Consider the following 11,005-nt stretch of genomic DNA (forward strand, 5'->3'; position numbering starts at 1 on the left):
TCTAATATTTTGAAATCTAATGTTCAGTTAAGAGTTTGGTCCAACAATTGCTACATTTCGTAATAGTTCTCAAGCATTCTTGGTTTCATTAACTGTTTGGATCAAGTCCTAAAAAAACTAACTCGGTTACATGATGAATATCATCCAACCCACTGTTGTCCAGCAAGCCTACGAAGGAATTACTCACTCCCAGCAGTGAGCATCATGAAATTGGTGATGGAGGATGGTTGGTGATGACGAAGGCCGAAGATCCCCCTCTCCAGAGCCCCGAACGGGCTCCAGATCTGGCGTCCCAATGAAAAACAGGAAGTGGCGGCGGCTCCATATCAAAAAACGGGATGAAACTTTCTCTCCTACTTTCTTCTGGAAAAATAGGATTTATAGCGTCGGATTAGGGTCAGTGGAGCCTCATGTGCCCCATTACCCATCAGGGCGCGCGAGATGGGGTGGCCTGCCATGGTGCCCTATGGGCAGCTGCCCCCCCCCCCTCTAGTGGGTCTTGGTTCTAGTATTTTATTTATTTATTCCAAAATAATTCTCCAAAAACTTTCGTCCAAATTCGAGAAATTTTATTTCTGCACAAAAACAACACCATGGTAGTTCTGCTGAAAACAGCGTTAGTCCGGGTTAGTTTCATTCAGATCATGCAAATTTGAGTCCAAAACAAGAGCAAAAGCATTAGGAAAAGTAGATACGATGGAGATGTATCAACTCCCCCAAGCTTAACCCATTGCTTGTCCTCAAGTAATTCAATTGACAAACTGAAAGTGATAAAGAAAAACTTTTACGAACTCTTTTGTTCTTGTTTACATATATATGCTTAAATACCACCAAGGTTTTCAGCAAAGATCATAACTAACCATGCAAGCAATAACTCTTAGAAATTATATTCACTCATGTCAATGGCATAATCAACTAGCGAGCAATAATAAAATATTTCAAATGTCAACACTTTGTCAAAACAATTATGATATGACATGACGATAATGGTATCTCTCTAGCCCTTTTTTAGACTGGAAAACAAAAATGCAGAGCACCTCCAAAGTTCAAGCAGCGACTAAACATTGTAATTCATGGTAGAAGAGATCCAGCCATGATTCATTCAACATTAACTATACACAATGCATGAGGATGACAATAGTGCTCTCAGATCTAGTGCTTGTTTGAGAAGGTGATGACTCAACATAAAAGTAAAATAACATAAAAGTAAATAGGTAGGCCCTTCGCAGAGGGAAGCAAGGATTTGTAGAGGTGCTAGAGCTCAAAGCTTAAATCAAAGATAAATATAATTTTGGGAGGTACACCCTTCCTGTCAACATCACGACCAAGAGTTTTCAATATCTTCCATGCTAAACACATTAGCGGCGGTTCCCAAGCGATAAAAGTAAAGTTTAACCCCCCCCCCTCCACCAACAAACGCAAGCCATGGCTAGCCGAATTCACGGGTGCCTTCCATACCAAAAATAGTCCCGGGGGATATTTGTTTAATTATTTGCATTTTCTTATTTCGGGACTAGGCATCCCAATTACTAGCCCCTCTCGTGCAAGGACAAGTGAATAAACACTCATCATGAGAATAACCCGCTTAGCATGGAAGATACTGACCACCCCCTGTCGCTCCATGAGCAGTCCACGCACACAAAACAGAAGTTCGTTTGAATTTTTAGAGGTGGAACATGCAAATTTACTTAGAACGGCAGGGTAATACCGCATATCGGTAGATATAGTGGAATCAACTGGAATAACTTTGGTTTACGGATTTTGATGCACAAGAACAATTCCCGCTTAGTAGAGGTACAGGCTAGCAAATAGGTTGAGAAGCGAGTAGCTAGAGAGCGAAATCGGTCATGAACATGCATTATGGACAATCAACATTGAATACTAGCATGATTAGGATATAAACACCATGAACATAAATATCGTGGAGGCTATGTTAGTTTTGATTCAACTACAAGTGTGAACATGTGCCAAGTCAAGCCACTTGAAACATTCAGAGGAGGATACCATACCATCATACTACATCACAATCATTTTAATGCATGTTGACACCCAAGATAAATCATTATCCACTCCTAGCTACTTAAGCATGGCATGAGCAACTACAATATCTAATTTTCATTGCAAACATGTTCATCAATAACATGCTGAACCATGGATACTGAGTTAAAGATATTTACAAAAACAAAAACAAGTTGAGTTCATACCTGCTTTTCCCTGGCACAGTCACTTCATCAAATATCATCATTATTGCCTTTCACTTGCACGCCCGAATGATATGAAAATAATAATAGTGCAAGTGTGCCATGGATTAAGCTGGAATCTGCAACATTTTACTCAGAGGAGAAGAAAAAATAATTTGGGCTCTTTGTTAGATCAACAATAATGCATATGAGAGCCACTCAACATTTTCATCATGGTCTTCTCCTTAGTACGACTCAACAAAACAAAAGAAAAAGAATTTCAGAGAAACACAGTGAAATGTTTTTGAAGTTTTTGATTTTTCTCAACGAAAGCAAATGAAAGAAAAACGAAAACGAGAAAAACTATTTTGGGAAGAAACAAAAGAAGAAATGGGAAATCTTTTTGGGTTTTCTTTTACAACTACAAGGAAATTAAACTAGAAGGAAAACCAAAAAGAAGTAAGAAATATTTTTGGATTTTCTCAAAGTTTTTCAAACACACAAGAAGAAAGCGAGAAAATAAAACTAACATGGATAATACAATGAAAAAGTATTAACACCGACATCTGGAATGAAATGTGTGAACATGAATATAATGTCGGTGGAAATACGTACTCCCCAAGCTTAGGTTTTTGCCCTAGATTGGTAATCACCATTTGTAGTAGCCATCCGGTCCCATGCAGAACTGTTATGGCGGCGGCACCTCAGCGTCCCACTCCTGGGGTTCCCGCTCTGCCGCTGCCTGGGCATTCTGGTAGGCAACAATGTCCGCTGGCATGACCCTGTATCCGTTCCTAGCAATAGATTCAAACAAAGCAGGTGCATGTAATGGGATAATATCACGGGTTTTCTCACTGAAAACCAAGTTGTAACTAATGTTGTTCAAAGAATCGTCTGCATCTATAAATTGGCGATTCACCATCGCCTGGTGATCTAGATAAACTCAGGGAAAATGATAGTCGTGGTGGCATATCTGAACATTAAAATGACTCGCCAAGCAGGTGTTATAAGTACCACCATGGATTTTGCCCTTAGTTTTATTAAGGTGCAGATGACGTGCAATAATAGCCCCTAGATCAAAGGTTTGATCATTGTGAAGTGCACGTAGTAAAATGGCGAGGTCAGGAGCACTAAGTATACTGCCCTTCTCCCTAGCAGTCAAACACTTCATGTTAAATAAACCAAAGTAATGCACAGAAGGAAATTGCAAACTAGTGGTGGTGGCTTTCGACATGCCTCTTTCCTCACACACTGTCAAAGTGAGGAGTAAGTCCTCAAACTCTATCATTCTAGGCTCTCTTAATTCCCCGCCAAAGGGAATTAAACATATCTCACAAAACTCAGTGAGCGGTATCTAACGGGTTTCAGAATATAAATTAAACCACACCGCAGGAGGTTCATGCCTATTCAAAAAATAATTTTTTTGCACAAAGAAGTTCGTGAGGAGGTGATGTTGGTCACACTCATCTACGAGGAAGTTAGTTAGCCCATCATTTGCAATGAATTAGGTAAACTCCTGATGGAACCCGGGCTCTTCCATGAAGCCATTGTGTGGCCATTCGCACGACCACACCTCCGCTGTTCTCGGAGTGTTGAGGTCGATGTCCGATGATTCCCCAATGACCCCCATGGCACTCTTTTTAGAGGAATATTTCTGGAAAATACTCATCTTTTTCTATGAACAAAATTCTGAAAAATTTGGGCCACAATTTTTTTATCAACAAACTTCACAAGATTGATAGCAACTACTCATATGGATGTCTAGAGGCCAAATAAAGCATTAAAGCTACTTGGAACTCAAACAATTCAACATGCAAGATCATCTACAGCAGCACCAAGAGTAGCTAAATACTCAAAAATCAAACCACTAGAACAAAAACAAATTGGGGCAATGAAGGAGTCACATACCAACTAGCAATCCCCCAAAACAGTTTTGAGAATGGAGCTTCGAGCAAAGAGATCGAAATCCACGGGTTTGAGAGCAACAACACAAGGGAGAGAGAGAGAGCTGGAGTGAGTTTTTTCTGGAGGTAGGTGATGACATGGGCTAAAGGGATAAGTGAGGGGGACCACGTGGGGCCCACTATGCACCAGGGCATGCCTGGGGTAGTTGGCATGCCCTGGTGCCTTGTGGGCACCAGGGGCACCCCCTGTGATGTTATTTGTACCAAAAAAATTAAATAGTTAGGAAAAATCATGTTAAAATTTTAGGTCATTCTGAGCATTTTGACCACTTTTTTATTGCACGAAAAATTTAGAAAAAAGGCTAAACATGGCATTTTATTTTATTTAACTAAGAAAAATAGAAAACAAAAAATGGGGACAGAAGGTTGTGCTTACTAAATTCATCAACCACACGTGTCTCGAAAATAATCCATTAATAAGGTTGATCAAGTCTTATTCACAATCACTTTCGATTAACATGAACCCGAAGAACTTTTGTAAAACACTAAGTTTCCTCAACGGGAATATGCATATCCCCAACAATAAGTGTTTCATATTTCTTTTATAGTAGGTAAAGGGAGTTGAAAACTTCCAATAGTAATTGTCGGAGATTTCTCAATAACGTTTATATCATTCACTTGAAATTGTTTCTTTGGAAAGTGCACCGTATGCTCATTACCATTGACATGAAAAGTGATTTTGCTTTTATTGCAATCAATAACAACCCCTACAGTGTTCAAAAAGGGTCTACCAAGGATAATAGACATGTTGTCATCCTCGGGCATCTCAAGTATAACAAAGTCTGTTAAGATAGTAACGTTTGCAACAACAACAGACACATCCTCACAAATACCGATAGGTATGAGTTGATTTGTTAGCCTTTTGCAATGATATCTTAGTAGGTGTGAGTTTATTCAAATCAAGTCTTTTATATAAAGAGAAAGGCATAACACTAACACTAGCTCCTAAATCACATAAAGTAGTTTTGACATAATTTCTTTTAATAGAGCATGGTATAGTTGGTATTCCTGGATCTCCAAGTTTTTTAGGTACTCCATCCTTAAAAGAATAATTAGCAAGCATGGTGGAGATTTCAACTTCATGTATTCTACATTTATTAGTGACAATCTCTTTCATGTATTTAGCATAAGGGGCCATCTTTAAAATATCAGTCATACGGGTACGCAAAAAAAGACTGGCCTAAGCATTTTAGCAAAGCGTTCAGATTCTTCATCATGTTTTTCTTAGATGGTTTAGGTGGAAAGGGCATGGGTTTTTGAACCCATGGTTCTCTTTCTTTACCATGTTTCCTAGCCAAAAAGTCTCTTTTATCATAATGTTTATTTTTAGGTTGGGTTATCAAGATCAACAGCAGGTTCTATCTCAACATCATTATCTAGTTCTTTTTCATTGTCTGTCTGAGCATCTACATGAACATCTTTATTATTTTTATTTTCACTAGGTGAATGTTCATTACCACATGGAGTTTCAGCATCTGAGATAGAGACATCATTATTATCTTCAGAAGGTTTTGCTATTTTAGGTTCACTAGAGGTATGCAGAGTCCTATCATTTTTCTTTTTTTCTTCTTCCTTTTAGAAGGACTAGGTGCATCAGTATTAATTCCTTGAGAGTCTTGTTTAATTCTTTTAGGGTGTCCCTCAGGATAAAGTGGTTCCTGAGTAATTTTGCCTCCTTTAGTCGCTACTCTAGCAGCATAATCATTCATATTATTTTTCATTTCACTAAGCAATTCTATTTGAGATTTAGCAACTTGTTCTAACTGAGTTTGAACCATAGAGGCATGTTTTCCTACACCTCTAACATCATTAGTGATTCTAAATAACAAGTCTCTCAAGCGAGAATCATATCAGAATGTTGTTTCAATTGTTTCATAACATTTGCATCAAAGTGATCTTGCTTCATAACGTAATTGTCAAATTCATGTAAGCATTGACTAGGATGTTTATTATAAGGGATGTCACCTTCATCAAACTTTAGAAGATAATTTACCTCCACCACCTATGGTGGTGTGTTAAGGCGATGTATTTCTTTGATAGGTGGTAAATTCTTAACATCTTCAGCTTTAGTACCTTTTTCCTTCATACATGTCTTTGCCTCTTGTATATCTTTAGGACTAAGAAATAAGATACCCCTCTTCTTCGGAGTGGGTTTAGGCGGTGGTTCAGGAAGAGTCCAATCATCACAATTCTTCAATATGTTATTCAATAGTTCCTCAGCCTGTTCAATAGTTCGTTTCCTGAAAACACAACCACACAACTATCTAGGAAGTCCCTAGAAGCATCAGTTAGTCCATTATAAAAGATATCAAGTATTTCATTTTTCTTAAGAGAATGATCGGGCACATCATTAAGTAATTGGATAAGCCTCCCCCAAGCTTGTGGGAGACTCTCTTCTTCAATTTGCACAAAATTAAATATTTCCTGTAAGGGAGCTTGTTTCTTATGAGCGGGGAAATTATTTTCAGAGAAGTAATAAACAATGGCGCGGGAGGACCTCTCTGCTGCATGCGTGGCATGGCGGGACATCTGTGCTACTTCTGCGGCGCGGCCAGACCAATCTGCTGCTTTGACGATGAGGCAGGACCTCTGTGCTACCTCGGCAGCGCGGCGGGACCTCTATGCTGCTTCAGTGGCGTGATGGGACATCTCAGATGCTTTCAAGGTGAGCCGGGACATCTCTCATGCTTCCGCTTCCATGCTCGCCTCTCTGGTAATTTCTCGACCCAGAACTCATGCGGGCCATGGCGGACGCAAGGAACGATGAAGGAAGACTTGTTTGTTTTTGTTGATGAGGAATTGAGGAGGAATGTGCAGTCATCTTGGAGTAGGTAGTATTTATAACCTAGTAATACGCTGCTAAGTGGGAAACCGTTTAGGTTTTGATCGGTGTGAACAGATTTGCAATTAAATATAGCATGGTAATTTGGAATTTGGTGGGAAGCAAGTTTATTGACGATTATACTCGAACTACGACATGATCCCGGATGGCGTAACATGGGCACGCGTTCTTGTATGCGTATGTGGCATTTGCACCATAGGATGCACCGCAATCGGTGATGTTAGCACACGACTTGTTCCATCAACCATGCGTGCTCGGTACTACCATCACGCATGCTTCTTTTAATTAGAATGTGTTCCCGTCTAGCGGACACACCTTGATCTGTCTAACCATTTCTATTTGTTGTGGCTAATCACAAATAGTTCATCCGCATGAAGTGTATGCCGTCTATCGCACACATCTTGATCCGGCTAATCATTTTTGTTGTTTTCGCTCATCGCAAACAGTTCATCTGAGTGAACTGTATGCCATCTATCGCACACACGTTGATTTGGCCGATCATTTCTGTTGTGTTGCCTAATCACAAACAGTTCATCTAAGTGAATTTTATGTCGTATATCGCACACACACACACACACCTTCATATGGATGACATTTCTGTCGTTATGCTCATCGCAAACAGTTCATTCGAGTGAACTGTATGCCACGGATCGCACACACAACTCTAATCTGAACCATGTTTGATGTCTCTGCCATTGCAAATAGTTCGTATCATATTTGACGGTTTTCTTACACCACCATTTGTGACTAATGCATCGCACACATTTTGTTGAAGGGCCTCGGATTGTAGTGTCACGTTAGCGTCATCCTGCAGTAGTGTAGGAACCTTTATTTTATCTGTTTATCATTTGACACGTGCATATGAGTTTTCCATAGAATTTCATATTCTGGGATCATAGCAGTTATAGCATGAAATATAAACACTTATTATGAATATGAAAATATAATAATACAATAGTATTGCCTCTAGGGTATATTTCCAACAGTCTCCCACTTGTACTAGAGTCAATAATCTAGTTAACACTTTTATGTTTTACACCAATGGCAATATGGTGTTAGTCCATGCTTTTCTTATGGTATAAACTTCATCCTATCGAATCTAACATTCTTCAGATTCGTGTGTATCATTTGCATTTCAATGCATCTGTCGTGCTTTCACATAAATTCATAAGTTTGTGTGAAATTGGCTTTGTATGTATTGAATCACTGGCAGGACTTATGATTCCTTAAACTGAGCTATGGAACCAGTGCCGCTGTGGTGTGGATGTAACGCGTGTTGGAAATATGCCCTAGAAGCAATAATAAAGTTGTTATTATCATATTTCCTTATTCTTGATAAATTGTTGTCCATGCTATAATTGTATTGACTGGAAATTTAAATGCATGTGTGGATAAATAAATAGACACCGTGTCCCTAGTGAACCTCTACTAGACTGGCTCGTTGACTAAAGATGGTTAAGGTTTCCTAACCATAGGCATGAGTTGTCATTTACTAATGGGATCATATCATTAGGAGAATGATCTGATGGACAGACCCCAACCATAAGCTTAGCATATGAACGTATCACCTAGTTTAATTGCTACAGCTTTCTTCATGTCAAGTATTTGTTCCTTAGACCATGAGATCGTGCCACTCCCTAATACCAGAAGAATTGTGTGTACCAAACATCACTTCATAACTAGGTGATCATAAAGGTGCTCTACTGGTATCTCAGAAGGTATTTGTTGGGTTGCATGGATTAGACTTGGGTTTGTCACTCTGTGTGACGGAGAGATATCTTTGGGCCCTCTCGGTAATACAACATCATGAATAGCTTGCAAGCATGTGACTAATGAATTTAGTCACGGGGATCTTGTATTACGGAACAAGTAAAGAGACTTGCCGGTAACAAGATTGAACTAGCTATGGCGATACCAATAATCGAATCTCGGGCAAGTAACATATCAGCGAACAAAGGGAATTCTATACGGGATTAACCGTATCCTCGGCATCGTGGTTCAAACCAATAAAGATCTTCATTGAATATGTGGAGTCAATATGGGTATCCAAATCCCGCTATTGATTATTGATCTGAGAGGTGTGTAGATCATGTATGTATGTTCTCGAACCCGTAGGGTCACACACTTAACCTGTAGGGTCACACACTTAACCCGTAGGGTCACACATTTAACATTTCGTAATGTTAGGGTAGTATTGGGATATTAATGTTGGCAAGACCGAAGGTTGTTCGGAGTCATGTATGGGATCCGGGACATCACGAGGACCTCCGGAGATAAAGATTTATATATGGGAAGTATTTTTCGGGGTTCCGAAAAAGTTTGCTTTTCTCGGCATTGTATCGGGAAGCTTCAGGGGGATTCCGGAAGGGTTCTAGGGATTGCACCAAAGAGGCCACCTGCCCCGGACGACCACATGTACCCTAAGGATGGTGCACCAGCCCCTGATGGGCCAGGAGCGACTCCCCCCAATACTACTAGGGAAAACCCTATAGGTAGATGCTTATCAGTGGCATGGGGTAGTGCACCCGTGCTACTATTAACTAGCAGCAGCGTGGGGAGAAAACCAGCGCTACACATACATCTTAGTAGTAGTGCACGTCTAGCTAACCGGTGCTACTACTAGGTCCTCCCCAGGCACTCCCGGGGTAGGCCACAGTAGCAGTGACGAGTATGTTACCTGCGCTACTACTAACTCCATACCGAAAGCGTCGGGAATCATCACCGCGCTGCAAGTATGGATGCACGGGGCCATCTGGTGGGCCCCAATTAATAGAAGCGTGGGGTGTCAGGCCATCACTACAGCTATTGGACTAAGCAGTAGCACCGGCCCTGTGCCCCGTGGTACTACTAAGCTCACCTTATCCCCTGCCCGGTTGTCCGTTTCCTCATATCATCACTCTCACTCTCCTCACTCTCTCATGCTCTCCTCTCATCGCCATGCCAACTGTCATCGCTATCCGCGTCGCCCACCGCCACCGACGCTCCCGCTCCTCCTACACCAAGGTAGCTCTCCCCCTTCCTTCCTCCCTCCTCCCTTTGTTCTTCCACTGAACTGGTAGGACGGAAGATAGGTAGAATGGTAGTAGGAAGTAGTGTGGTAGATAGGTAGAATTTGCTTGTAGAATGTAGGTTTTTTGAATATAATAGAAAATATAGGTTTTTGAATAGAATGTAGGATTTCTGAATAGAATAGAATAGAAAATATAGGTAGAATGTAGGCTTTTTTGAATAGAATAGATACGTAGAATGGTAGTAGGCAGTAGCGTGGGTTTGCTTGTAGAATGTGGAATGGTAGAATTTGCTTGTAGAATGTAGATAGGTAGAATGGTCTTTTGAATAGAATAGAAAACTAGTAACCGAACAATTTTTTGAATATAAAAATGTTTCAGGTATCGAATAAAATATTTTTGTTAGGTTTAGTAAAGTACAGCTTGTATATATAATGATATTTGGACATGTATTAATTGGTTGTCTCTTTGGACATGTGTATGATTTTGCAGGGAACACCTCCGAGTGGCCTATGTTTTGCCAGAATGTTAATTCATTTCTGTTCAGGCAAATTTCAGGCACTCGATATGTCCTATTTTAGCAAAGGTCATCCCGAAATTTTTCGTGGATTTCAACATAACTTGTGCGATAAACTAGGAAATATCGAGTGCTCGTGATTTGCTGGAACAGGAATTAAATGACATTGCGACAAAACATGCGTCATTTTTTATGTCATTGTTAGATATATGTAACGGGTTGATTTTCAGTATGCTAGGCCATTTTGTGCGACTTTCAGAGAGGAAGAATCCTGACTGTTGTAGTGGGGGTCGCTTCTCCTTCTTTCTCGGTTGCTAGACATTTTGGTGTAACACACTCGGGAAAGAAGGGAGGAGTGACCATCACCGGCGGTCGCAATATCAAAGAGGGAGCGCCCACCATATATACCACAAGATATGAGAGTTTTCAAGGAAGACTAGACAGACCAAAATTCAATCTGAGCTGAATAGTGATATGTGTGTTAGTTCCTGCTA

The sequence above is a fragment of the Triticum aestivum genome, chromosome 1B (assembly GCF_018294505.1).
Source record: "Triticum aestivum cultivar Chinese Spring chromosome 1B, IWGSC CS RefSeq v2.1, whole genome shotgun sequence".
In the NCBI taxonomy this organism is placed as follows: Eukaryota; Viridiplantae; Streptophyta; class Magnoliopsida; order Poales; family Poaceae; genus Triticum; species Triticum aestivum.